Genomic DNA, 23,220 nt, shown 5'->3' on the forward strand with positions numbered 1-23,220 from the left:
CGCAGCAAAGATGGTAAATGTGCTGTCCAATTCCTCACAGTTTGTGTAAACCATGAAAGAAATCATGACAACCTCAGAGAACATCCTCTACCAAAGGTGAGCAAAGAGTTTCATGACCATAGGGAAATGATGGGTTTTGGCCAAGTACCATTGTAAAGCGGGATTGCAGTGGTACAAAAAGAAAAAGGGTCTCGCCTGATCCAAAAATAGGTGAAACTTTCTCGATGGGCTCCTTGGTAACAAGGAATGGATCAGTATGTTTTACAAAACTTGAAGATTTGAAGAGATGTGAGAGGCAATATGTACATAATGTACAAATAGGCATGAAAGAGAGTGGGTTGCTAGAGCCTACTGAAAATGTTTTGGGTTTGTGTAAAAAAGTTTCTTTTGTAGATACTATGGGTGAGCTTGATGCTATAATGGGGTCTAGTTTGCATCTTGAAAATGAAGTTGTGGAGGTTTCTATGGAAATGTATCAAGTAATAGAAGCCTTTAAAGAAAACCAAACAGTTGGCCCAGAAGTCCAAGTTGAAACTAAATACAAGAGTGTAGCAAAGAAGGTGAAACCAGTAGCTTCACCCTTACCACCCAACACGAGGAAAAAGATTGAGCAGGCTTCTTTGCAACCAAGTTTGAGGAATCCTAAAAAGATTGGGCATAGCGTCACAAAGGAGTCTTTTCAAGAGTTGCAAATTGGTTGCGAGGAGTTTCTAACACAGGGGGAGACAAAGTGCTTCAAAGAAATGCTTTCAAAGCATGGTAAGTATTTTGCATTAGAGCCACATGAGATAGGATGTGTTGATCCTTCTATTGTAGCTCCTATGGTAATTTTCACAATACCTCATGTGCCTTGGAATCTGCGGCATATTCCGGTGCCAAAGTTAGTAGAGCTACTGAATGAGAAAATCAAAATGGGAATCTTGGAGCCTTCTTATGCTCCATACTCAAATAGGTGGTTCACAGTTCCAAAGAAGAATTGTTCTCTACACTTCATCCAAGATATGAAACCAGTGAACAAGGTGACAATTAGAAATGTAGTTATAGGTCCAATTGTGGATGAGTTTGCAGAGGCGTCTGCAGGGAGGGCAATCTACTCAATGGGGGATCTCTACTCAGGGTATGATCAGTTTTAGCTTGCAATCGAAAGCAGAGACTTGACAACCATGAGGACACCTTTGGGTTTGGTAAGGATGTGTACCTTGCCACAGGGAGCAACCAACTCGTTTGCACATATGATGAATGGGATGAATAAAGTCTTACTTAACTTTAATCCTCAAATTACAATGCCTTTCATTGATGATTTGCCTATCAAAGGATGTGAAGAAAGTGAGAAAGATGAAGCTTTGGATCTCAAGGGATGTTGCAGGTTTGTGGTAAATCACATAAATGATTGTGATAAAATTCTATCTAGGTTGGAGGAAGTGAATCTTACTTTGTCTGGGAAAAAGTTTATGTTTGGTGTCAATGAAGTGCTCATTGTGGGGCACATGTGTGGGCCATATGGTAGGAAACCTTGTCCAACAAAGGTAGATGTGATCCCAAAGAATGAAAGAAACATGCACTAGCATCACTAAGGTTAGAAGGTTTCTGGGAGCATGTGTCTTTTATGTTATTTGGATTCCACATTATGCACATGTAGCTGATCCTCTTTATCAGTTACTTAGAAAGAATCAAAAGTTTAAATGGACAGAGGTACATGTAAAAGCCATGAAAAAGCTAAAGGAGTTGCTCCAATTAGCACCAACTTTGAGAAAGGTAGACTATGAGTGTCAAAGGCTAGTAATTGTGACAGTAGACACCAGTCCTACAGGGATTGGATGGGCAATAGGGCAAGATGACGAAGAAGGACACAGGTATGTGGTGACATTTGGAGCAAAGGTACTAAGTGCTTGCCAAAGAAACTATCCACAGATAAAGAGAGAGCTATGGGGTATGGTTACAGCCTTGAAAAATGGGAAAGAGTACCTAATTGGTGCATGTGTGGTTGTAGAAATAGATTGTCTACCAATCTTGGGATGATTACAAGCTGCTCAACGCCAGACATTGCTATGTTGCGGTAGATTGCCTACATTAAGTCCTTAAACCCTGAGTTTAAGCACATTGCAGTTAAAGACAATACAGTGGCAGATATGCTATCAAGGGCAAGGTATGAAGATGAGTCACAGATGATTGATGAGGGAGATGATGTGGGCACAAAGTTCTATTCCATCTCTCATGTCAAAGGTAGCAATGTCTACATGACTAATCCATTGGAATTGTTCTTGAAAGATATTTATGAAGGTGATTGGCTTCTTATTGGAAGCTACTTGAGTACTCTAACAAAACAGGATGATTGGTCTGAACATGAATTCAAGAGGATACGCAGGAAATCATATGGTTACTTTTTGAGGGATGGCTACTTGTGGAAGCATCCTAAACAAAAGGGTGCTACACCACAAAGGGTTATATGTAAAAAAGAGACTCAAGTAAAGCTCATGCAAGAGTTTCATGAGAGTATATGGGCACAGGGGTGTGTGGGCAACCTTCTCCAAGTTGAAAGAAACATACTAGTGGAAGGGTATGTACAAAGATGTATCTCAATTTGTAGAGTCATGTGTAACTTGTCAAATGTATTCAAATGTCCGACATCGTGATGCATTGCACCCTACATATCCACTATCCGTGCATTATAAATGGGTTGTGGATCTAGTCACAATGCCTTTAGGACTCTGGCAGATGAGATACTTGGTTCTTGCACGAGAGGACCTAACTAATCAGGTTGAAGGAAGAGCATTAAGAGCTAAAACCACGAAAGCTGTGTGCAAATTCCTTCTTGATGAGGTGATTTGCCGTTATGGTTATGTGAGAAAGATCACTGCAGACAAAGGTGAACTGGATGCCGAAGAAGTAAGGGAGTTCTTTTCCAGATTAGGAATCAAGCTTTCTCTTACTACAGCTTACAACCCTGAAGGCAATGGAAAGACTGAAAGAGGGCATCCTCCTATCATCAAAGCTTTGGCCAAGGCTTGCGAAGGAAGAGTTGGTGAGTGGCCAAAATTGTTACCATATGCTTTATGGGCTGATCGTACAACACATAGCTCAGTAACTGGCTACATGCCTGTAGAGCTAATGTATGGTCAAAAGCCAGTGATGCCGATTGAAGATACAATTCCCGCATGGAATGTACTACCTTGGCAAGAGGGGCTTAGCAGGGAAGATCTCATTGCATTGCGTGTAAGGCAACTAGAGAGAAGATATGGAGACATTGAGGCTGCAAAAGGATGACTCAAAAATGCAAGGCTAAAAAACAAGGACTACTTTGATAAGCGACATCGGCTCAGGAGCAAAGCAATTGACAAAGGTGACTGGGTTTTAGCATATAATAGTAGCCTTGATAACCAGCACACATTCATGCGTAAGTTCTCAAAAAGATGGTTTGGATCGTATGTTGTAAAACATGTGCATGAAAATGCTACTTACAGCTTGTCTGAACTAGATGGTACACAAGTAAAGATTCCCATTGCAGGAAAAATGATCAAAATGCTTAAGAGAAGAGGAGACAATGATCCAGAAGATGTTGATGAGGAGGAAGAACAAAACACAGGTGAAGATCAAAGTGAAGATGAAGCTTTGGAACCATCCAGTGAAGAAGAAATGAAGGAAGATATACAAGAGTGCTAATCTTACAAAGAAACAATGTGTCACATATCGGAGGATGTGTAGGTTTAGAGGGGGTGGATGTCGTGTTGTGACACGTACATAGTGAAAACGCATGCTACAAGAGTTATCTTGTAACTTTTTACATACATAATTATATTTCCTTTAATGTACATATGCATATTTAAGTATAATAATATGCTTTCTATCTCATCCTATTATTTATCTCAAGGGTAACGTATTCTTACTTTATCGTCAAAAAGTACTATGGGAAAAGCGTCAATAGCTCCACCTCTTTAACTTGGGACAAAAAGCATTGATTTTTTCTTTCTACTATCCTATTATTATCTCACACCCTAGCTAGATCCTATATCTAGGGTAACTTCCAATATATATACATTCTATGTATTTTTTATATTTTTCTTATATTTCTTTTTAAATAGCTACTAGGAGAGAATCAAATCTTAGTGGGACACTAGGTGGCATGATTTCAAAGATACACTTATTTTAATGTATTATTGCAAGCATGATTACAAAACTTTGTCAACAAGAAATGTCATGTTTTCATATGGCATGAGGTGTCCATTGGAATCAAATAAAAGTCTAGGCTAAGGGGACCACAAGAAGACTTTTGCTGCCAAAATTGTACCCTATTTTGATGATTTGTTTACACAAGGTTCCAATCCAAATTGGAAAAAGTATATAAAATGGGAGTTGTAGCTAATGAGCTGTATTTTTTGCCCATATTTTTACTTTTTTATTTGGAGCCACGATTGAGGGGATATGATCAAAATCATGGACCCCAGTCTGCCCACACCATGCAGGGACAGCTCATTTCCAACTTTTCCAGTTTCTGTTCACAATGTCTCTTCTCTTCTTGTGTAAACCCTTGGGGGTTCCCTTCACCTATAAAAGGGGACCTCTTAATCCTTGAAAACCTTTGAAGCATTCAAGCCATTGATGAGAGGAATTCATGAGGGAGTGAGTAGTAATGCTTGATTGTACATAGCCATTAACATAAGCCTAAGCCCACACTTTCTCCTAGAGGAAGACTAGCGATTCTTGTAAGCTATCCTTGGAAGATCAACTTTAATCGAAGAAGGTCTTGGATTTGGTGTATCAATCAAAATTAAATTCTTTCCTCTTCTTCTCTCTCCATCAAAAATGGTGCCGAAGGGTTTGACAAATAAGATGTGTTCTACATTGATATTTTGTTGATTTCTTGTTGTTTTCTTTTCCATCTCTAATCCAACACATATATATATATATATAATCTCATCTCCTTAACCAAACCTATCTCTCTCACTCTTAGAAATTCATTCTCTCTATAAATTCTAGGTTCTCCTTGCTATAGGTACATCTCTCCCCATAGTATCCTTATTGCCTACGGGCAAGAATAGGGCTTGGGAGGGAAACTTCTCATCTCTTCACTTCTCTCATATCTACATTTCTCACATACTATCCTAGATGAATAATCCACATGATGAGAATTTCTACGCTTCCACTCTGTGTGATCTATTAGAATTAACGTATGGATTAGCTGTAAAATACACTTTCAACAACGTATAGTGTTTTTGTTTAGTCCAGAAAGGCTCAATGAAATACTTCTTTCACCGGATCCCATCATACTACCTCTTATATACTATAACTTTTCTTTTGACATAAGTGTAGTTATTTTGCTATGAACCAAGAGGATTTGTACACACAATTAATCCCAATCACTAGACAAAATATATATATTATGGTAAGCACAAAACTACAATTCCAAAGAACAATTCGTAGCCTGTTTGGTCGGCAAAGATTGAACGCCATTAACTCATTTATTAACCCTTTCATATTACCTATGATACGTTATGACCATAGCCTTGATGTTTTCATTTTTGTGTTGTTTTGATATTCTCTTTTGTGTTCTTTCTTTGTGTGTGTGAGTAAAAGAGAGAAATAATGAAGCTTCTTTGATTGCACTTCCTTCCAAACCCTATACTTCATGGCATCTATGGTTTAACTCGTTCATATAGTTTTTGGAATTCTCTCACAAACTCTCACAGCCAAAAGCCCGGTGCTTTCCTGGCAAGACCGCAAATTTCTCGACAACGCCATCAAAAGAACATGTACCTGACACCGAGCTCAACCACATGTCTGACCCTCCCTCCCAACCAAATAAAGTGGAGGCCTCAACCATAGACCCCTGCACCTACTAAACCAGCCACCACATAGCTGCATCTACCATCATATGCATCAACCATAGCTTACATACCTTCAATGGAATCAAAGCCACTGCTTGGGATTCCTTTCTCCACTGCTGGACATGTCAACTACATCGAAATATCCACCGTCTTTGGCAACACAACCTCCTCTTTGGCCGCACCCTCAATTCCAGCATTATCAAGCCCTTCAAGATCGATCATCACCTCTTGCTCTTCAGCTTCAACCACTTGCTCTTCAATCACCTCTTCTATCACTGCATTATGCTCCACCAAGGAAAAGAGAAACTCGTTCTTTTTTGCATCCACCTTGACTTCCTCCATAGACACGGCTGCTCCATCCCTTCTGGAAAAATTTTGCACCTTTTGCACCACCATGGCACATTCCATCACCACTTTCATCAGCATAGCCATTAGCATGGCACCACATACCACCTTTACTGCATATCATCACCTATTGGCTTGGACCGCTCCACTTGGTCTTCATCATGTATGTCGGCTTGCTCTGTTCCCTGATCTTCTTGCACATGGGCTACTACCATATCATCAAACACATAAGAGGGAAACTTTACCTTTACCAGCTCAGGTTCGTCAGACTCGGTCTCCTCGTCATAGGATGTGGACTCATCCACTCTATTCTCCTCGCTTATCTCCCAGCAACTTGAGCTTGTATCTTCATCATCATCGACATCATATACCGACTCTGTATATGCATCTTCATCTGCATGCTGCTCCACACAGGCTTGACCATCACCATGACTTTGCTCACTTTCCTCATCAGCTTCTAAACCCTCGGTATCTGCAACCCGATTGCATTCTGCTACCTTTTCATGCAAACTTTCCACAAGAACAGGCTTTACCTCTTCAACCCACACCGGAACCTCCACATCCGCTGCCGCTTTCACACCTTGGTTCACCTCGTCATGGAGCTTCTCCTCATTGACAAGCTCGTCCACCCTCGGCACATGCACATCACAAATCAGAAACCTCCAAGGAACATAGCCAATAGTAGGCCTTAGCTCAACAGGCTCTGCACCTCAAACAATTGGAGCCACCTTTGGTCGGCAACCAAAGTACAAGGGGCACCACAAGCCACCTTTGTGTGGCACCGAGTAGGAGCACCCCCATTCGCCACCAGCTGGGTAAAACCACCGCTGTGCGCCACTGGCTCTAGCAACATAGAGTCGACCATCGCTGTGCTCAAGGGGGAGCTCCCCTCGCCACTCACACCCCTTCAAAGGCTCACACCTAGCTCATATGCACTGCCCCCCGGCTACTGCGTCCCACATATGGGATTTTCTGCTGCCACATGGCCCCTTCCTGTGAGAGCACACTCCAAAGCCTTCAACAACTTAAAATTACTTTTATAAAACTCCGAAAGTTTAAAAAAAAATCATCTATGCTTCGCCAAATTGAACTGCCTGCCAGTTGCCACCCGCTGATCCGATTATCGAGCCATAAAAACCGGCCAAAATTCCATCATGTCGACTTGAGCACCCCTGGCTCTAGCCGCACCTCAAAGCTCCCCGAGCCCCCAAACCGAGGCTGCAAAGACCGAGAGAACCACTTGTAGCCAATTCCAGGAAAATGCATCCAACCTTCTGACTGCTGTAACTTTTTGCTCCAGGCTTCGTTCAACATGCAGTCAATTCCTGCTAGCTTCATATATTGCACAACACCTCCTTGAACTCTATTGTAGTTCAAAAAATGCCAAATGGCACGACTCCCCATGTGGTCGGGTGGGCACCAACCTAGCCCCCGACAATACTTCAACTGGCCATAAACTGCAGTCCATGGCTCTGATCTGCAATCTGAAAAGATGGGTAGGCTCTATAAATTGTGAACTACATGCCTATATCTTGACATCCACTTGGGCCACCTATCCCCAGCTTCCCTGTTCGGCAAGAATCTGCTACACACTGAACCTTCAACCTTTTATAACTTGGGCTCCGTAGCTCGGTTTGATGAGCCGTCTGGACTTGCTCCTTCAGTACTTCAAGCTCTACATTCCCAGACCCAAAAGCTGCATCTCTCATCTCTATCACATGTCCACCAAATTAGCCCCTTTTGGAGCCTTTGTTGGCCTATGAACTGCATCAGTCATACATCTCTGCTGCTACCTGTCTTTCCATGATCTTTCTAGCTGCTCCAACCTTTTGCCGTGATTCTGCTAGCCTGCACATATCTGCCCATTCCATCTTCTTTGGTCGACACACTTTCGCTGTACCAATGGTGTTGTGCCATCATGTGGCGGCCCAAAGTTCATATGTGTGGCCCTAGGCATAGCAAGCATCAAATGTGACATGCTAATGCTAGCCGGTATGGTCCCATGGAAATAAGAGCTTGGATGTTGTGGTTGTGGAGCATAAGTTGTTGAAACAATGGGAGGGGTAGGAGGTACATGAGCATGACGACCCATAGGTGCATACAATTGATACACACTTGTAGGGGTTGTTGTTGGCATTGGACTACCATGTAGTAGTGCTTTACTAACAAATGAGGTCCATGGCTTGTTTCTTGGCATGCCCATCATTGGGGTAGGCATGGTAGCCGTGGTGTCATCAAGGGAAAGATGAGCTAGACTTGGAAAAGTAAAGCTATCACTTGTGAGTTCAAATTGCACTGAGACACCTGGCAAAAAAACATATAGAGGATCCCTCGAACTTACCGAGGGAGTCTCCATTTCTAATAAAGTTGGTTGTTTAGACTTCCCTGTATCCAAGAATCTCATGAGACTCGTTGTGAAGATTTGTAATTCATGTAACTATACTTTTAGATTAGTAAATAAACTATCAAAAGATTACAAAAAATTTAAAATAGATGTTAATAAGCCTGTAAATGCCCTTTAGCACAAAGGCATGTAGATCCCCTTGTTCTATCTCTCTAGCTCAATAACCCCATGGATGACCTCACAAACTCTTTGTTGTTGATATTCCACACTAGTAGCACATAGTGTGGATTGTAGGGCATCTAACCAAACCACGTGATAGGTGTGACCTGTGTATAGGTTGGTTAGAGTTCTCGTTTGTAGTACTCCCAGTTCTCATTTAGGAACGCTCCATCTAGGATTGAGGTGCTAGGGTGGTCCTTTGAACTAGATGCAATGTGGCTCTCTATGAATTGACCCTTAGTGGTCGCTATTTCAGGAGCACTCGATTGCTCTCCTAGCAATGATATTGACATAGGGGCTTTCACTTTTAACTCTCTTCATTGCTCCGCCTTGCGTAAGCTCTTGATTTCCTTTTCCCTAGCCGTAATGATATACCGCTCAGCTTCTTGTACTTCGGCAAGGCTTCTACCATCAAGTAATATAACCTCGGATGGGAATAGCTCTACAGAGTTAGGGGGTGTAGTGAATGGAGTATTCATGTGCACACTCTCTAGGAGCATGGGGTCTATGTTGGTTGTGAATGGTGAATTTACTTCCCCACCCCCCTCTTTTACATCATTAGCCCCATGTTCGGAGCGAGTGGCTCTACTAAAGGTTTCCTTCAAGTAGCTAAGCACACTCGGCCCAGATCGTGGGCCCATGGCATGCATGTCTTGGCTTGAGCTATCGGGATTAGGCATCAGGTAACCCTCCATGACGTCGTAGTCAGAGAAAGAATCACTAGACGCAATATGTGGGTCCTGAGTGGTACTACCTTGGGTTCCTGCTGAGGGCCTAGAGCCTAAGGTAGAGGAATAATGAGTGCTCACGTAATTGGAGACACTTTTGATGTGCTTGTCCTCTAGCACATGACCAAAGCGTAGGTGCATGTGACCTTGACACTCTAGAGGTGTTGATGAGTGCCCGTGAAGGCCGCTCACCTAGTTTTTTAGGCGTTTATAACCCAATTTTTTGTATTTTTGGTCCCTTTTTTTAAAACCAAGCCACAGAATATGGCGTGCAATAGCTCAAAATGAGCATCTTGGCTAGAAAGACGTGCCGTGCTTTACAACCCCCGATTCGGTTATGTACAGCCCTCGGAATCCTAAAACTAGTCTTTTCTTAGGTGGGGAGAGGACTAGAATTAGTAAGTCCAAAGGGTGAGTGTGAAGGGGATGGTGGAGGACTTGAGGAACTTGTCCCACATGCCCTCCCTTCACTTGAGATCCTAGTCTTTATATATAAGGTAGTGTAAGTAGTATATCATAAGACTAAGGGCTTGGGCTTAGGGAATGATTCCGATCCCGATTTTTTATTTTAATTCCCAAATTTATTTTTGTCCCAAATATCCCGAGCGTTTTTTTTTTAAAACAATACCGCGGACAATCATGCGTAGTTTCAGTGGCCTTTTTGGGCCACACACATACCAAACCTTTACCTACTCTTCTAACTAACCTAACCTTATCTCCTCTACAACTAACTACTCTGCTAACTAAGCTTAACTACTCTGCTAACTACATTGCTGGCTACTAACTCACAGTGAAGCTACCTACTCTACGAATTGCTTACTCAGTCACTAGCTACCACGTTAACTACTAACGGTGCAAATAAAAAAAACGGTGTAAAAGCAGACAGTGGCAGAAAACAAGCTATTCACTAACTATGTAAACTATGTGCAAGTAGACATTGGCAGAAAACAAGCTAACTGTTTTAGCTACTTACTCATTCACTACTAAAACACTAACTACTAAATGTGCAAAAGGTTATGTGCAAGCAGACATTGGTAGAAAACAGAGATTATGCAAGAAATAAAAACTTACAGAAAATAACTTCTTCTTCTTCCTCTTCCTTCCGAACATAAACACTCACAGAAGAAGCACAGAGTGCCTCTTGAGCTTAGTGCAGGGCGATTCCCTGGTAGCGGCGCCAAAAATGTGGGCTCCTACCGCACATATCAAAGCAAGGGACTTGCCTAACACTATGTTCGAGCCACAGATGGATCCAAGCATGCAACTAGCTTAAACTAGTAAGCTCAAAGATGACAATGGTGTGTCAATCACCACTCTACGCTTGTTGTCGTGGAGGATTCCTCGCCGCAAAGAAGAGGGAGCCGCCACTGCACCGTGCTCAACTACCTCGCCGTCGTCGTGTCACTGCAATGTTCAATCTCTCTCTCTCTCTCTCTCTCTCTCTCTCTCTCTCTCAAGCACACACACACTAGTACACAAAGGAGATGGAGCAAGAGCACTCTTCTTGCATTGGACAAATGAGAGAATCCCTTATTTTAGGTTTAGATTGACTTTTATATGGGTTTTCCCGTTCACATTTGGGCATCCACACTTAGCCAATCTTACCCAAACATTATAGGTTCCAGTTTTAGAGTGCACCTCTCATTGGCGATCACTCTTAACCATTCTTACCTGATCGACAAGCCCGGCCAATAACATAATACAGTACTAGCGGGTCCGACAAGCCCGGCCCATGGCTACATAAAAGGTGGTCGCTTGCTGGTAACATTGGATCATTGGTTTGGTACTTAGGTCAATTCTTGGAAATTATCCTTAGGCTTGGAGAAATTTGGCATTTTGATGTGGATTTTGGAATCCAATTGACTTGATACTTCATGGCTAGGCTTTGTTGGATATTTTGAGCCAGATGATGTGAATTTTTCTCTTGTTGTGTAGAAAGGTACATGGATCGCAATCCATGTTGGGAAGGATTTTGGGATAGTGTTTTGTACACTTGTTCCTATGGGTCTTTCTAGCACACTGGTGAAATATTTTCAAATTTGGACTTGTTTTTCCTGTGTTTACTCAATTTCCCAGTTTATGGCCATGTTTTTCTCGTCTTGACCGTACTGGTTTTTTGGAACCACTTTTGGGTACTTCCTTTGACTGACATCTGATAGTGCCTTGACTCTGGATGATTTGTCATTGAATACCATTGTTTTTCCTATGTCCCCATCAACTTTCATCAATTTCCGAATCTATCTGGAGGTGGAAATTGGTCCAGGAAATTTGCTCTTCCGAACTCCCTTTTGTTTTAATTTGGTTTGGAGTAAAGCCCCAAGATGTTTCAATTATTGCTCTGACTAGTGGAGTAGCTTCATATCCTTCTCCTAACCCTACTCCATAATGTTTTTGCTAGAATCTGTCCATTTTACCCTTGATTATTGCCAGATGACCATTTATAGATTGAAGATATCAAACCATTCAATTTTAATGATTTTAAGACCTCTCTTTGTGACTATTTTTGCATGGCCAGTTATACTTTTGCATCCTCCAGCCAGTGATCAACTCTTGCCCTTATTTTGTCATCAAGGTACATGGATCACGATCCATGTTGGGAAGCATCTTACAATTCCAAATAGTGGAGGTTGTTTCTAGGCTTATGGGGAACTTACTGTGCAATTTTCTTTGGTTTTAGGGTTTGAGGAACATGGATCGCAATCCATGTTCCACCCCCTTTTGCAATTGTTTTTGCATACAATGATTCTGCCAGTTACCAAGGGTCTGCTGATGAAAAGGTTTTGGTTTTGGGTAAGTTTGAACTCCCCCATTGGTCTTGACAACTTGCAAAATTTATGACTTTGATCTACTCTGATTTGTTGTTTTGGTAATGATGGTGCAATGTGGAGCATACACAAGTGTTCTTGTAGGGTTAATGATCATACCTATCAAATCTGGTGGAGTAAGAGCTACTGAGGTGGTCGCAGTAGGCAGAAACAAAGCAAGAAACTCTATGCTTCTCTCTCTCTCTCTCTCTCTCTCTCTCTCTCTCTCTCTCTCTCTCTCTCTCTCTCTGAATCCAAATGAGCTTATGTTGCTCCATTTGGCTATACGTTCCCAATCTACCCGGAATGCCCCATTCATACTTATCTCCATTGATCATATCTTGTCGTTCATATCACTTGCAGTTCGAACCGTTCTTCATTGTGATATTAAATTGACAAATGGCCTTTAATGTGCAGTTTTGATCCTTTAAAAGTTGGGTCAAAATTCGTCGTGTGCCAAATCTTACCATATTTTCCATGTTCGAAGCCCTTGCTTTGAAGTTTTGATGTTTGCTTTCAAAAGTCAATTCTAACTTTCCTGGCTCAACTTATAAATTTTTGTTGATTATTTGTTGTGTTTAGCTTTTTAGTGCTAAAATTAAAAGAAAATTACTCACTATTATTATTAATTGGCCAAAATTAGTGTAGTCACTCATACATACATATTCTTAACCCGACATTTAGATGGTGTCAATATGACTCATGATTATGCCTGCTAAGAGTTAAAAAGCTCTAAAAAACTGTTAAAGGAAAAGAAAAAGAAAAACAGAAGAAGACAATATATACAAAATGATGAGTATCTTGCTGCATTTTCCCCCCTTCCTAGAGTGAGTTGTCCCATATGAACATGTGTCAAAGTGCATGGGTACGAAGTATGTGTCTATCCATAGCTGTATATTGTGGCTCTATGATGCAAATTGAGGATATGCACGGGACAACAAAGTGTTGTGCAAGATATGGGTTCTGAACAATAAGTTTAGTGGCTTTCGATGGTGAGGTTAGGCTGAAGCTGCGTGGTCCGAACAAAAGTAGTTGTAGAAGACGCGCTCGTTCTTTGATAGTGGCATCCAAAAATTGTGTCACAGTATTGTCTTTTGATTGCAGGCTCTATTTTGGGTGCCACTAAAGTTACTTTGATGTGGACTTCAGGGTCGAGGCATCCTGTGAGCGAGTCAATTTCATTTTCCATATCCAAATGACTTCTTTTGGTTGTCGATGATGTGATTGGATAGGCCTAGTTTGTTTGACAGAAGCCTTGGGTGGTTTGTTGATGGTTGGTTTTAGTTTATCCATCGTGGGTGGACTTGCATTGCCATTTCATTTGGGTATCCATAATTTTGTCGGTCTGGTTTGCATAATGGACTTTTTTACCCAAATTTCCTTAACCACCTTTTGAGAACATCGTTGGTTTCGAGAAGGTTGATTGGAGAGGTTCCCATATGTAGTCTGATTGTACAAATGGTGTGGCATAAAATTTTTCATTTAGCATGAGTTGCAAGGTATTATTTTGCCAATTTGGTGTGGCTTGATAAGTGCACATCCACGACACTGCTAGAATAACTGCTTTGTTCAGATCCATATCCTCGACCACATGAAATTGTTGAGGATAAAGTGTTCCATCAACAATTATTGGTAAATTTGCATGTCCCAGGTTGTTCATTGTGCCTTTGTTTGCTACTTTGAACCCCATAGTATTTGGCGTTAGAGCTTCCTTTGTTAATTTCATGAAAGTGGAGTAGTTGACAACATTTGCTCTTGCTCCAGTGTCCACTAATGCACGCTCGATGGTGCCATTGGCAAGTTACAACATAATGTGTATATCTATGTCACCTGACCATGTAGACTCCATTTGTATTGATGTTATGGGAGGGGAATTGGTACAATTGTACTGTTGGTCATTTCTCTGAAGGTTTGCCCGCTCCTTCCGCTTTAATATTTTGAGTTTGGCTTATGCTGTGCCTGTTCCCGAATTTCATGGGTTTGACTTCTGTGCTGATCTACTGCATGTATTGTTTGAAGTTCTTCTGGTGTCAATGGAAGAATATATTTATTTAATCTGCAGTCACTCATCCAATTAGGAATCTCCTCGCTTGCCAATGTTGCAAGCTTGATGGCACCACTTTGTGATATATCATGTATTACAAAAGGCCTCATCCCTTGCTTTTTGAGTTTTTTGGAGTGTTGTTTTAGGGTATACACCAAAATGTAATCTTCTTTTTGGAACTCCTTGCTAATCACATGTTGATTGTGGAAATCTTTCATTTGTCATTTTTGAGCATTTACCTCGGCTACCGCTCTCACTCTGGTTTCATCTAATTGCTCCAGGGTGTGTAGTCTCTCTAATAGCTCGTGTCCCATCCATCCTAATTGTGTTGCAACCCCTGGTAATGTTTTTATTAAGAATTCCATGGGTAGAATTGCATTAATCCCGAACACAAGGTTAAAAGGAGTGGTCCCGATGGAAGTTTTAAAAGCTACCCTGTAAGCCCATAATGCAGTGTGTAGCTTTTGATCCCAATCATTTCTTGAGTCGTTGTCTATTTTGGTGACCATGCATAGGATTTTATTGGTACTCTCAGCTTGTTCATTAGCTTGTGGGTGATAGGGTGCTGATTTGCAATGGATCACCATGAAATCATCAAGTAAGCTTTCAATGAAGTTTTATAGAAAGTGTGTTCCTCTATCACTCACTATTTCAATGGGTAGATAGTATCTGGTAAAGATATGTTTGAAAAGGAACTGAGCTGTAGTCCGTGCATCATTTTTCTGTGTTGCCTTTGCCTCTGCCCATTTGGGTGTGTAATCTATTGCTACTATGATGTATTGTGCGTGCGCAGTGTATATAAGAGGTATGACGGGGCCAATAAAGTCGATGCCACATTTGGAAAATGTGCGTACTCCCATCATTGGCCGTAATGGCATTTCATCTTTCTGTAGTGGTGGTTTTGTGCGTTGACATTCATCACATCTTTTGACATAGGCCTCTGCATCCCTAAACAGGGTTGGCCACCATATGCCTAAGTGAAGCACTAGCTTTGCAGTTTTATCAACAAAGAAATGTCCCCTTGACTGGCTTGAGTGTGCTTGTTCTAGGATAAAGAAATATTCACTTTCAGTAGCACACAATCATAATTGTTTGTCTTTGCCTCGTCGGTACAGTTAGTTTGCAATTAGCAGATAATGTTTTGCTTCTTTTGCTACAATTCTCATTTTGGCCTTACCCCATCCCTCTAGGAAGGTCTTGTTTTTTAAGTATCCTGCTATGTGAGTACTCCATTTGGGTGCTTGTACTACTCAAAACAGGGTGGCATGTTCCACTGGAGGTTGCTTTGTACAGATATCCATGATTTTATATAAGTATGGATGCTGTTTTCCATGTTTTGCCAGTAGACTCCTAGTCTCTTTAGTCTTTGGTATGTTTGCGTTTCTCCATTGTGAAACCATGTATTTTCTATATGAGTCTGTTTGAGGTAGTATTTGTATTCATCTGACTGTACACATAGTCTCAAAATCCCATCCTTACTGTGCTTGTACAATCATCCTATCAAAAGCTGGAGATTTCTTGTTCGATGTATGATTGATGGTTATCTTTCTACCTGTAATGATCCGATTGTGAGTAGAGGGATGAACTCTTCACTCCATCTTGGAACCATTTCAATGTTGAATAGGTACGAATATGGAAGATCATAATCCCTCCTTCAATTTGTGAAAAGCCAGTTTGCATTCTTCTATCCATTCAAATTTAGCAATGAGGGCATACAACGGCTTAGACTATTAAATCATACATGTATATGAAGCACCTATAGTACCCACAATGACCCATAAATGCTTGCACTTCTTTCATTTTCATTGATCTTGGTAGTGTGGCAATTATTTGTATCTTCTCTTGATTTGTGGAAATCCCATTTTTGGACACAATGTGGCCCAAAATTTTACCTTGTCTTACCATGAAGACAAATTTTTTGGGTTTAAGCAAATACAACAAGTTCTACATTTTCAAAGACTTTCTCTAGATGCATTATGTGATCTCTTCTTAGGTGAGAATGAACACAAAGATCATTCATGTAAATCTCTAAAAATTGTCTAAGATATTCCTTGAATGCATGAATCATTAGTCTTTGAAAAGTGGCAGGTGCATTGGTCAGGCCGAAAGGCATTTCCCTATATGCAAATATGCCCCACTCTGTTGCAAAAGCTGTCTTATGTTGATCTTTTGCTTTTATGCTTAACTAGTTGTAGCTTGAGAGCCCATCTAGAAAACTACAAACCTCCTTACCTGCAACTCTCTCAATAACATGATTTATTATTGGTAGTGGATAATTGTCCATGATGATGAGAACATTTACTTGTTTGAGGTTTACACAGACATGCATTTTGCCATTCTTTTTGGGTACTACCACAATCGGGGACACCCAATTGGTGTGTCCAATCTCGTAGATAAACTCCGCATCCTTCAGTTTGTCTATCTCCTCCTTAATTTCTTGGCAAAAGTATATAAGTACATTGTCTGCATGGTCTGGCATCACTTTTAAGGGGTGTCGTGGGGTGCTGACAAATCTTTGGATCTATCCCCTTCAGGTCTTTGTATGACCAAGCAAACACATCTTTATACCGCCTGAGTGTATCGGTCTGTGGCAATGTATGCCGGTTTAGGTTCCTCCCCTGGTTTTGCTAAGTTTATGCATTTGGCTTTTTCAGGCCCATCATATGAAGTTCCAGGCTCTTTTGGGTTTTGTTTGGGCTTCTGCACTACAATTTTTCTATCCTCAATAGTATACCTTTTGTAGTGGGAAGGTGCATCAAACTTTATCATTGTTTGATTCATCATCAGTTTCCAACTCTATCGTCCAAACTTCTTTCAAAGTTTGTTTCAACTCATTGTATTTGTGTTTGCTCTCAGTTTTGGACAACTTTGTGGCCTTGTCAGAAATACTCTCTCTATGTGGCTTTCGTTTGTTCTTCTTCTTCAATTTTGTTTTGGTTGAGTTGGGTTTCAAGTACCTCTTTGATATCCCATCTTTAAGGCAATCAGTTCCTTCAACCAACCTTAAATACTGCATTTTGTCGGTTAATAGAGGTACTGAATATTCTTTTGTCTTGTTTCATTTGTTCATGCGTTTATTCAGATAGCTACACTGTCTTCGAGGATTTTGGTTTGGAAAATCATAGTAGATCACTTGTCAATCCTTCCGTTTGATGTCCTGATTTGAACTACTAGAAAGCTTTCCATACGCATTGTCTTCTAAAAGCTTATCCATGGAGTCCTAGAACGATTTCTCATTAGTGTGGTCAAAGTTCCTTACCAAGATCTCATCCACTATGCATCGGCAATCTGCAACCCCTTCTCTGTCAGGGATTTCTAATCCTAATTTTGGACTTAGGCTGACACTCATCATCTAGAGTGGAATGATATCATATCCTTCCTCATCACAAAATTTGGTCAGGGTCACCTCATTCATGCAAGGTCAAGAGTGGCGAGTATCTGCTGCCATCCAAAAGGTTCAAACCTCTCTTCCTAAAAAGACTCTGGTACATATGCCTCATCTTGTATTGACCTATCATGAATGCAATCCTCTTTTTTCAAACTACCGCCCTCAGAAGCTCTACATGTCCAATTGTGAGCTTTGTTTTGGAGCCAAACAGGTATTTCTCCTTCTTGGTTAGTTGTGGAGTTTAGTTCCTCTCGAGGGGTTTGTTCCACGTCTCTATAACTATGGCTCGTGACACTGATTTTTGTAGTGACATCCTTGTTTCTTAGGTAGATATAGTCGTAGCCCCAATCTTGTACCATTTTGACGTAACGCATAAATGGTCTGCCCAATATGATGTTGAAATTGCTGCTCTCATTGAAATTCATAATAGCAAATGTGTGTTCATATGCGATTCCACAAGAGGTTATTTCCACTTGCTCCAAAATGCCAATTGCTCTCTCTAGGTACCCATCCGCTAATTGAAGTTTCATTCTAGTTTTCCTGAGAGCAGGTTTTTCCCATTTTTTCCACATTGCTTTGGTGGCTATGGCAAGTTCGGCTCCACTATCCAATATTGCTATAGATTTTACGTCCTTGTACTCACAAGCAAGGCCGTGTTTCCTTCTTCACCTTTGCAATAGTCTCCTACCTTGTTCACTGGCATTGGCTCATGTTTAGTTTGTTTCGAGGTTTGGTTGTTCATTGTTTCTGGAGAAACATTTGATGGAAGAATTATCAGCCCTATTTTCTTCAAAAAACATTCCACAAAGATGAGATCTTATTTGCAGTAACTTAGATAGAGTTAGCGTACAACGGACAGGGGACGACATCAGCTCATGAAGAGTTTTGGTCTCCATCATCTTAGGATTATCCTTCCATTGAGATGGTACTTTCTCTACTTCTGATCTGGTTTCATGGTTGCCAATAAATGAAGGTAACATCTCCAATGACTGAGGTTTGTTGTCTTCTGATATCTTCATACTTGCATCATTGTACGGTGATCGGACATCATTTGGGTAGAGCTCATGTTCGAGGTGGATCTCCATGATAGGGGCTGACTGAAGCATTGCACTTCCATCTTTTTTGTTTCGGATATGCTCCCACAGATCCTGTGGCCATTGTTCTTCCACTTCAAGAATTGGCATAGGTGCTTGTGAATACATTCCTTATGTCGTATTAGCTGCCATCCTCGTATCCAAGGATGTTACTTTTATCGAATATTTTTTGTCTTCATCTCCGATCCTCGCTCCTTTAACTCTTGAATTTTTTTGCGGATTAACACCTCAATTTTTGGAGCAGTCGGAATTGGTGGTTCCATAAGCACTTGAGCGGCTTGGATGAGCTCCTTGCACATCTTTAACCTCTCTTTTTCATACCCTGGGTGAGGGTACATTAGCCATCTATCCTCGGGGGTTTGGTTGGGCTTTAACCTAGCATCATAAGCTTTTAAGATCGCATCCAAGGGTTCAAAGACCTTGTCAACTAAGACAGATCCTCCCGACGGTATTGTTGATGGTTTTGTTACATCGCCCTTTTTCTTAAGGTCTCTTTTCATTCTCAATTGTTCCTCTATTTGCAATAATTGGGTTCCCATAGCCATTTTTTCTTTCTCTCTTTTGGCTTTTATCTTGTCTCGTTTTGCCTTCCAAGATTTCCTAGGGGTTCTAACAGACAAATTTTCTATCTCAATTTGGTTGGCTGGGGCGTTCCTTGTAGCCTCATGGGCTTGAGCTCTCATTATTGTGTTTATAGGAATGGTTGGTTCTGTTTTTGATCCACTTGAGCTTGGTACAATTCCGATTTTGTTCATGGTTGCTTTCACTTTGTTATCAGGGTTTTTTGGACAATGTGGAATGAGATGGTCATTTGTATACCCCTCATAGAACCCAAAGAGTTTGATACATTCTCCTTTATGTGGACATTCATAGCATGGTCCTACTGGTGGTGGAGAAGCTTATGAAGTCCCCATTGGTTGTCCTATTCTAAGAGGATATCCCCTAGATTTGTAGTTCTGGGTTGCCATGAACATAAGCATATTTTCATCGACCAAATAATGGTTTTTTGTTGGTTATGCTATGTATGGTGGTTTTGTCATCTCCTCAAAAACCATCTATGGAAATTGTCCCTCCAAAGCATAAGAATTGTTGTCAAACCCTCTCTCATAGGTATTATCTAATTCTTCTCGATATGAAAATACCTAAACCATACTCTGATCAGAAGGTGCTTCTATAGGTTGTGAAATCCTTACCATGGCCATGTTTTCCTGGGGTAAAGGAGGTTGATGTCCTAACATAGGTTGAGGTTTTTCCTATCCTTGGATTACATTCTTTTGCCCTACTTGGTATCTTGGAGGTAGTGGTAATTGTTGCCCTCCTCCATGTGGCCTGTATTGTCTTTCTCTAACATAGTTTCTATTATATAAACATTTGTGGGTTTCATGGTTTGTTCATTTTTGTTCATTAGCACACCTCTTTAGTACACGTGCTACATCTACTCATGACCTCGATTGAAGGTTGCACCATTGAGTTGGATGATCTCCTCCACAAGTGTCACACTTTTGGGTGGGCTGTTGTCGTGCGTTTGCATTCATCTTGTTTTGTTGGTTCATCCTCCTGATCACTTCCTCGATCGTTTGATCAACATCTGGCACAGTTGGGTTTTGCCCGCCTAGTTTCATTGTGGACTCACTAGTGGTTGAAGAGGTGCTACTCATTCATTGGTCTGTGTGTTCTGTCACCTCTCCATATGCCTTGCAATTGTCTACCAGATACAACGCCTCTTTCATGACTTGCTCAAAGGTAACACATGCCTTTAAGTGCAAGTCTTTTTTTGAGAATGTCATTTCGCAATCCTTCTATGAAAAGGACTGACAGTCTCTCATCCTGAGGTAGTTCCCTAGCAGGGCATCTTTCTATGTATTGCTTAAATTGAAGTGAGGTTTCCTTCACCTTTTCCTTCTCCTTTTGTCTAAATGCATAGATCTTAGAGACATTGTTATGCTTAATACCTCTCTTTGAGAATTCCTCAATGAGTTATTGGAGAAGTTTCTCGATGCTTGGGAACTCCAGGCTATTTAAAGGTTGAAACCAAGTCAAAGCTATTTCTTCTAGATTCAACCCAATATTGCATATGGAAATCAATTACCTGCTTTGCCCTCAACACTTGTTTGAAGATTGAACAATTTTGCCACTTGAGAGGGTCACATGCATCTAGACTCTGCAACCATCCTCACCACCCCTGGTCCTCGTGGTGTGGTCTCTCTAGGTTCATATTCTCCTCTTGGCACTATAATTGGTATCCTATCCACCATACTTTCATCAAGTTGATCTCATGTAATAGTCGAAGGAATTCTAGTTGTGTAAGTCAAATCAGGTGCCACATTGTCCCTCTGCGTATTCATAAAAGCCCTAGACCCCATTGATCCCATAGGCCCTGTGTTTGGAAACCATTGATGTCCAAAAGAATCTTTCACTCTGGTTCTTACTAAACTTACATTCCCAGTTTCTAGTCTTGTGTAAGTAGTCGTGGTTTTCACTTCTTCTCAATTTACATAGTATTGGTGGAGCAGTCCCCCAAAATATGTATACTGCTCTAGCTCCTTACGGTCCATAGGAGAGTATTTTTTACCATACTTATCCATTATAACCACCTGAATACTTATCCCTTCTGTGTAAGTAGAAACGTACAGTTTTTTGCGGTCATTCAATTTCTTGATGCGGGGTTCATCACATCTATAATAGAGTGTTTATTCTCCATTATCGAATTTATATAGCCCCATGTAAGTGTTGTCTGTATTAAGCCACTCTGTCTCATTGGTGTCTTTGAGCACCGCATTTTGCTTGCCCATTTTGGGTGGTTCATCTGCTAGCTCTTCATCTACCTTGTCCTTGGTGCCAGTCATCCCCCATTTGTCCGCAATAAAGGGGTTGTGAACCACTAGGTACATCATTCCCTCTCTGTCAAAGTATCTGTCTCCATCATAATCCACATCTACAAGTTCCTTTAACTTGCTTGGCTTGTTTTCCAACTTAACACAGTAGTGGTACATTCCATCCTTATAGATTTTGGCCTTAAGCACATTTCCAAATTGAAACTTTAAATACAACAATTTCACGTCAGATGCAGGTTGAGGAGGACCTTCCCCCATGGAATTTGTTTCCTTAGGGTTCAAATTGTTGGAATCATCATTCATTAGGGTGTATGATCTATCTGACGAGGTGTCAAAAAAGATTTCCTCTACAATGGCTTCTAAAGGATTCCGTGGCCTTTGATTCACGCTACCTATGATGCTAGGATTCCTATTCTGGTACAATATTTTTGATCGCAAATACATGAAGAATTGATATTACAAAATCCAAACTAAGTTACCTCATTAGCTATCCTGAATTCCCCATTTTGATCTTACTTGTTGGGTAGTATGCTCTAGCACTTGCAACCTGTCAAAAAATGCTTGATAGTTGTGAGTTTACAACCGTTCATGTTAGCTCTAGCTTTGAATCGACCAAATCTAACTAGGTTTTTCAATACTCCAGAATTTCACTCACAATATCAACAATTCAAGTCCAATTTCAATTTTGAAAAAGCCACTAGGCTCCTAAGAACTACCTCTCTCTGTGGTCAAATTCTGCTCTATGTTGACTTAGAGGAACATGGATCACGATCCATGTTGGGAGGACAAACTAAATTTTCTTGGTACCATCCAATTTAGCATGATTAGTAGGTCCTATGGTATCAATGTTTTTGGAAATGGACCTCTGGATTGAAAATTAGGTCAATTTTGACACTTTACCAGAGTACTTGGAAGTTTTTCACTTTTGTTATGTATTTTTATATCCAACTTTAGTTTTGAAAAGACCACTGGAGTCCTTGTGATGTCCTCTAGCTATGGTGCAAGTTTTATATCAAATTGTGTCAAAGAAACATGGATCGCGATCCATGTACCTTAGTGCCAAAATGTACTAAAACTTGGCACACAGCTTGTCCTTGGTCTATTGATGCTAGCTATATGGTTTTTGTGTGATTTGGAGTTTTTAGGTCAACCAAAAGTCAATTCTAGGGTCTGTTTCAATGGTTTCCCCCTTGATCTATTTTATGCCCTTTTGGCCCACTTTTTGATAAGAGTGGTTTAGGAGAAAGTACTTCAAATGTTATTACTTTTCTACATGTCAAATATCAGCTCAAAGTTTCATAAAGGTATATGGATCGTGATCCATGTTTTGAAGGATTTTGGCATGACCTTTGGTGAGTTTGTGATAGAGGGTTTGGTGATACTCAATTCCCAAATCTTTTTGGATTTGACCCACTTTTTCCAGGTCAAAAGCAAGATTTTGTGTATGTTGTGCGGTTTTTTGCAAACAACTACTTTTTTAATATTTTGATCAGGTTTTTTTACTTCTTTGATGTGGATCCTTTTGCAAAAGTTGTCCTCATGAGTGCACTGGTCAAATTCCCTTACAAATGTCTACCATGTACATGGATCGTGATCCT

Source organism: Adiantum capillus-veneris, chromosome 30 (assembly GCF_014529385.1).
Source record: "Adiantum capillus-veneris isolate H3 chromosome 30, ASM1452938v2, whole genome shotgun sequence".
Classification (NCBI taxonomy): domain Eukaryota; kingdom Viridiplantae; phylum Streptophyta; class Polypodiopsida; order Polypodiales; family Pteridaceae; genus Adiantum; species Adiantum capillus-veneris.